A 6,645-nucleotide genomic window follows, 5' to 3' on the forward strand; every position below is an offset into this window, starting at 1 on the left:
ACCAATTTTCTTTTCCCTTACTCTTCTTTCCTTACAGACCTATTGCTTCTGTGCTTATTTTCTTCCCTTTTATATGTATGTGAATAAACAATATACTTTTTTTTCTATCCTCTCAGTTGTTTTTTAAAGATATTGAAAGCCAGTAATGGCCCGTTATGAAACAATGCTTGTTATAACTACTGAGAAAGATGTATGGCCATTTATAATTATACTTTACAGTTTTATACAGAGAGCTAGCTTTGAATCATTTTAATCATATTTCTGTCCAAACAAACTTGATTTAAAATCTTTCCATAGATTATTATGTGTCAAGTATCTTACTGAAGTCAGATATAGTTTATGCTTGTGAATTTTTCTTTTTTCCAACCAGCAAGGCCTCTACTATAAAGAAAAAAGTCATCAAGCTAGCCTGGCCTGCCAACTTTGTTAGTGTCTGTAACGTTCTCTGAATAATGGCTCATTATTTTTCTCCTTGTTCAAATTCCTTTAGAACGGATGGCTGGCACAATAATTTTTTCATTGTTTTAAATATCTCTTTCTCTCCTTCATGCTCTAAACTCATATATTTATTTCATTTAGCTTGATTTTATAATTACAGTATATACTCATTCTTTTAACCATGTACACATTAATCTGCACAAATTAGTCCATTAAAACTAACACCATTCTTCATGAAGTAGCATGTATTGAGGCACAGTGTTGAATTGAAGGTAAAGAACTGAAATGTTGCCCTATAAGGAAGGCAGGACAACAGTTTGGGAATCATATTTGATGGTTTCAATGTCCATATTTATAGAGGTGAATTAAATCTATTTAAAGTAAAAATGGGAATAAGTTATTTCTGCCATTTTCCCCAATTTTCATTTTCATATGGTTTATTCCCTTGCCTGATATTCTCCAATGACTTCTTCTTTTTTTTTGAGATTTAAGACTTTTATTTCTTTTCACCTTCAAGCAAGCCTGCATGGTTGACGATCATTGTTCTTCTTCCGCCCCGAAGGGCCCTACCCTTCACAATAAGAAGACACATTTACTTTTACTCTATAGTTTAGAGAGTGCCTAAACTTTGACAGCTGACGTGTAATGAGTCAGAGTGTAGGCAGAGGGTCGGTGGCATTGATCCACCTGGGCATCCAGTAATGGGTCAGCCAGTCAGCTCGACCTGGGTAATGGCATTCAAAGATTTGACGGTAGTAATAGCCTCATTTAGTTTTAGGTGTATTGAAGGGACATTTTTTGGCTGCAGTTGCCATCATTGTATCACTAACCTGATGTTCAGTGGATTCCTGTAATATCCTAAACCAGGAACTTTTAACTGAGGTTATGGCATCACGGAAAGCTTCTTTCGGTCGCTAGAGAATCTCTTTAGGCAACAGATCTGAGTTTTCAAATGTCTCTCTCAGGAGATGCTTTTTTCCCCCATTCTTAAGAACTCTCAGGTCTGGTGGCAGAGAGAAGTAATAGAAACAGAATTCCATGATCCATGAATGGGACTCCCAATTCAAGGCCGTGGGCAGCAGTAGTTTGATCTCCTTGGAGAACATCAAACAAATAGAGTCCCTTCAGAAGCCTGTCACTCTCTCTCTCAGCTTTTTCAGGAGAAGGAGCCTTATGAAAATATATGTATCCCTGAATTAGTTCATCTGAACCTTCCCCAGAGAAGATCACCACGCTATCTGTTCTTCCAAATGTACTTGGAAATTAAGTACATACCTACTGAAGCATGCACTGTTGTAATAAGTTTCCAAGGAAAATATGACTTCATCCAGAACCTGAATGCCCTCCTCAGAGTTAAAGAGGACTTCATGGTGTTCACTCCCAATATGATTTGCCACCTTTCTAGCAGCGAGTAAATCAGAACTGGTTTCCATGCCGATAGCAAATGTCTGGGGAGGATCCTGTACTTGAGTCTCTTTGAGCTGCTTCAACAGGGTGGCAGCAACCAAACTGGAATCCAAGCCCCCTGATAAAAGGCAGCCAATCCTTCTGTCTGTCATCAAACATTTCATAATGGCATTGTCAAAAAAAACATCCGGAGGTTGCTCTTCACAGTTTCTAGCTCAAAACCTGGAAACAGTTTCTCTACAGAGGGCATGCAGAGGCTTGTCTCTGCAGTGATGGTATTTAACCATTTCCACCCATGCAACTTTGCCATTTGGCTTTAAATCCAAAACTTTATAGAGTCCAGGGAGAAAGGGCTCCACTTTTAAAAAAGGATCTGTGGAGTGCTTCAAGTTAACAAGACTACAAGGCCCAAAATCCGTCTTCTCTCATAGCTTTAAACAAAGGTCTGACTCCATAGGTATGTCTTCCCAGGAACACTTTCTTATTGGCTGTATCCAGTAAAATAAATACAAAGACCCCATCTAACATGCATACTCTTTGCTTAATTCCTCCTTTGTTATAAAGATGAAGGATTATCTCGCCATTCACTTTAGTCTGATACTCAAACTCAAAATGGCATTGCAGCTTTTGGTGGTTGTAGATTTCACCATTGTAAGAGAGCCACAAATAGGGATTTTTTTTTTTACTTGAATTGGCTGCATTCCAAACAGTGGGTCAACCACCGTCAACTGGTGAAATCTAAAGCAGCAGTTGGTGTATCCATTGACATTCTGAAAACAAAATGCATCTGACTCCTGTGTGCAGTCTTCATAGCACTCAGACACTGAACAGGCAGGCAGGCGTAGCTGCCAAAGAGGGCCCAAATGCCACACATGGATCAATGGAACTGTGGCCCTTCTGGGCACAAGTGGATCCAGTGAACCGGTGAGCGGGTGGTACGCAGCTGTAGCTGTGGAAAGCAGGAGGGCGGGGTCCAATGACTTCTTATTGCACATGAATTAATATGCAAACTTCTCACCACACTCTGTAGGCTCTTTTTTCATCTTAGGGCTGTTTCCTCTGCTTGATGCGCCTTCACAGCAGCCCCCTTGATTTACCTCGGCTACGTCCTTTTCATTGTTGAGGTCTTGGTTTTCAGAGACACCTATCTAAAGCCCCTTTGGGTTTACTCTATAATGCTTATCACATTTTAAAAATTATCTTTTTATTATTTTGCTATTTTTCTTTTCTGTTGCCTCCAGGAATTTTAGGTTGCAGCTCTTACTGACTGACTGAACAAATAAAGGAGACAAAATATCAACTTGTCTGTAGATAGAGGGAACTGTATGCCCAGAGGTTTAGTGGTGCCATGAGCCATGATTTGACGGTATGATGGTGGACATCAAGGACTCCCCTGTGACTAGGGCAGTTAGGTTTATGGGGAGATGAAAGGACAGAAATGTAGGCTGAGGAATCTGGGAGAACATTATGTTTTTAAACATGGTTGTAAACATGGTTGTAAAATAATCACGTTTTTGTTTTAAAAATATAATTCCTAAGAGGTTGGAGGATGAGTGTGACTGGTGAAATAGTAGGAAATTGCTTTAATAATTCAAGGGGTTGAAATGAAGAGAAATGGGACCAAAGATGATTTTTTTGGAGGTGGGTGGACATGGACACTGTCAAACTATAGGCTGCAAGAAGAGAGGAGTAGAAAATGTCAAATATGGCTTTGGGAGTCAACCTAAGTAAGTGGACACTTGTTATTATCCAAGAATAGGAAGAAATTATTAGATTTGAGGAGTTCAGTTTTGGTGTGGTGAAATTTGATGGATCAATGTATTTTTCTGAGTGGAGTTGTTCAATAGAAAATATGTATTTGAGTCTTGGGGAACAAAAATCTTAGTCCTGATTAAGGAAGTGAACATTGAAATGAGAGAGGGTGAGAAAGGTGAAAGGACAAGAAAGTGAAGGATAAAACTTAGATGAGGGGAAGCAAAACACCGTGGGTTTTCCTACTAACTCTGTAAATACTTCTTAGTGACTTTTGCTGTATCTTGCTCATCCAATACATCTTGAAAATTAAGCTTTCCTTAACATTTTGGCTTTAGCCGTTTTCCGGTCACCAGTTCATAGTTGTTTTGCTTTGAAAAAAAAATATAATTCCTGCTTTCTACCTCAAGAAACAAGAACAATTTCAAACAATCTAATTTTACCCTTATAAGGACTAGAACAACAAATAAAGCCCAAAGTGAATAGAAGGAAGGAAATAATAAAGATCAGAAGGGAAATAAATGAAGTTGAGACTAAAAAAAATTATAAAATATCGGTTAAACTGGTTCTTTGAACAGATAAACAAAATTTAAACAAAATTTATAAGACTTTAACCAGACTCATCAAGAAATGGAGAGGAGCAAAATAAATACAATCAGAAATGAAAGAGAAGTAACAACAGACACCACAGAAATACAAAAAATTATAAGAAAATGTTATGAGCAACTATATGCCAACAAATTGGACAATCTGGAAGAAATGGATAAATTCCTAGAAGCATACAACCTTCCAAAGCTGAATCAAGAAGAAACAGAAAATCTGAACAGGCTGATTACTACTAATGAAATCGAATCAGTAATCTAAAAACTCCCAACACACTAAAGTCCTGGACCAGATGGCTTCACAGGTGAATTTACAAGACATTTAAAGAAGAATCAACACCTATCTTCTCAAAATATTAAAAAAAATTCAAGAAGAGGAAAGGCTACCAAGCTGATTCTATGAGGCCACCATTATCCTGATACCAAACCCAGTTAAAAACATTACATAAAAAGAAAACTATAGGCTGATATCCCTACTGAACATAGATAGAAAAATTCTCGACAAAATGTTAGCGAACTAAATTCAGCAATACATTATAGAGATCTTACACCATGATCAAGTGGAATTTATTCCTGGGTTGCAAGATGGGTTTAATATCTGCAGAGGAAACCATCAGCAAAACAAAAAGACATCATACTGAATGGGAGAAGATACTCACCAGTGATACATTGGATAGGTTTAATATCCAAAATTTATAAAGAACTCATACAACTCAACACCAAAAAAAAAAAATTTAATTGCAAAATGGGCAGAGGATCTGAATAGTCTAGACATATGAAATGGTGCTCAATATCACTAATTGAGAAATGCAAATTAAAAACACAATGAAATACCACCTCATTCCTCTCAGAATGACTATCATCAATAAATCAAAAACAACAAGTGTTAGCAATAGTGTGGAGAAAAGGGAACCCTTGTGCACTGTTGGTGGGACTGCAAATTGGTGCAGCCACTATGGAAAACAATATGGAGGTTCCTAAAAAATTAAAAAATGAACTGCCATATGACCCAGCAATTCCACTTCTGGGTATTTATCTGAAGAAATCCAAAACAATTTGAAAAGATATATGCACTTCTGTGTTCACTGCAGCTCTATTTACGATAGTCAAGATATGGAAACAACCTAAATGCCCATAGTGCCTGGATAAAGAAGATGTGGTACTTATATACGATGAAATATTAATCTGCCATAAAAAATGAAATCTTACTATTTGCCACAACATGGATGATATAGATACAGAGCAGAAACTGATGGTTACCAGATGGGAGGGGGGTTGGGAAGCTGGGTGAAAAAGGTGAAAGGATTAAAACGTTCAAATTGGTAGTTACCAAATAGTCATGGGGATGTAAAGTACGGTATAGGGAATATAGTTAATAATATTGTAATAACTATGTATAATGCCAGGTGAGTACTAGACTTATCGAGGTGATCACTTCATAAATTATATAAATGTTTAGCCACTATGCTGTACACATGAAACTAATATAAAATAATATTTAATGTCAACTATAGTTGAAAAAAAATTTCTGCCTCACTTCTGCTGAGCCATGGAAATTCTGATGGCATTCGAATGAGTTTGCTTTCCATTTAGTCCACTCTGTTTACCTCTTTATTCCGTCAGGCTTGTCTGGCAGTTACTTTTCAGCCATCTTTCCGAGGCAGCTCTATTACGGGCAGCCATCCTAATAGTAACTGCTTAGGCTGGTCATTCCTTATCCCTCAATCTAAAATAGACACATTGAGTCACTTTCTGTTACCTTAGGATGTATTAATTTTCTATATACAAATTACCACTGTCCAAAATACATTGTGTTTGTCGTCTGTCTCTAGCTATAGGAAGTGAGCTCTATGAGAACAATCCCTTTACTGGTTTTGTATTCTGGACTCCTTTTTGTGTTTTAGTTGTGCTTAATGTTTTTTCTTCCAGGAAACACTTCCCTTAGATAGCTCTTGGATTATGCCCTCATTTCATTTTAGTTCTTTGTTCACATGCAGGTTTATAAAGAGTTTTTTCTCTATCCTGTACCAAATAGATCCCCACTTCCATTCTTATTACCATTTTTACCCTTCTTTTTTCTTAACAGCACTGACATATTTTTAATGTGTTTATGTCTGTCTCTTGCCATAAGCATGCAAATCCTTGAAGACAGGGACTTTTGTTTTCCTTACTACTGGGTCCTTCAAAATTAGGATGGTTCCTGGCACATAGAATTTGCTCATTAATACCTGATGAGTAAATGACAGAATGTACAGAAATAGAGAAGTCTCTTTTGCCAGGTAGTAGAGTCACCTTGGTCAGCCATCCTGGCCATCTGACTCTCCCTGCTGGTGAATCCTCCTTTTTCCCTTGTGATCCATTGGACAAACATGAGATGGGTCTTGGGAATGATTCCCACGCAAAGAACAACACCTAAGAATATACAGAAACATATCTAAGAATATGT

General features: G+C 37.5%; 1 pseudogene; it reads right to left on the minus strand.

Moving 5' to 3' along the window:
* Positions 1-1,059: 1,059 nt before the first annotated feature.
* On the minus strand, positions 1,060-2,719 carry LOC109378214 (asparagine synthetase [glutamine-hydrolyzing] pseudogene; annotated as a pseudogene).
* Positions 2,720-6,645: the final 3,926 nt, after the last annotated feature.

The sequence above is a fragment of the Hipposideros armiger genome, unplaced genomic scaffold, assembly GCF_001890085.2.
Source record: "Hipposideros armiger isolate ML-2016 unplaced genomic scaffold, ASM189008v1 scaffold_1806, whole genome shotgun sequence".
Classification (NCBI taxonomy): domain Eukaryota; kingdom Metazoa; phylum Chordata; class Mammalia; order Chiroptera; family Hipposideridae; genus Hipposideros; species Hipposideros armiger.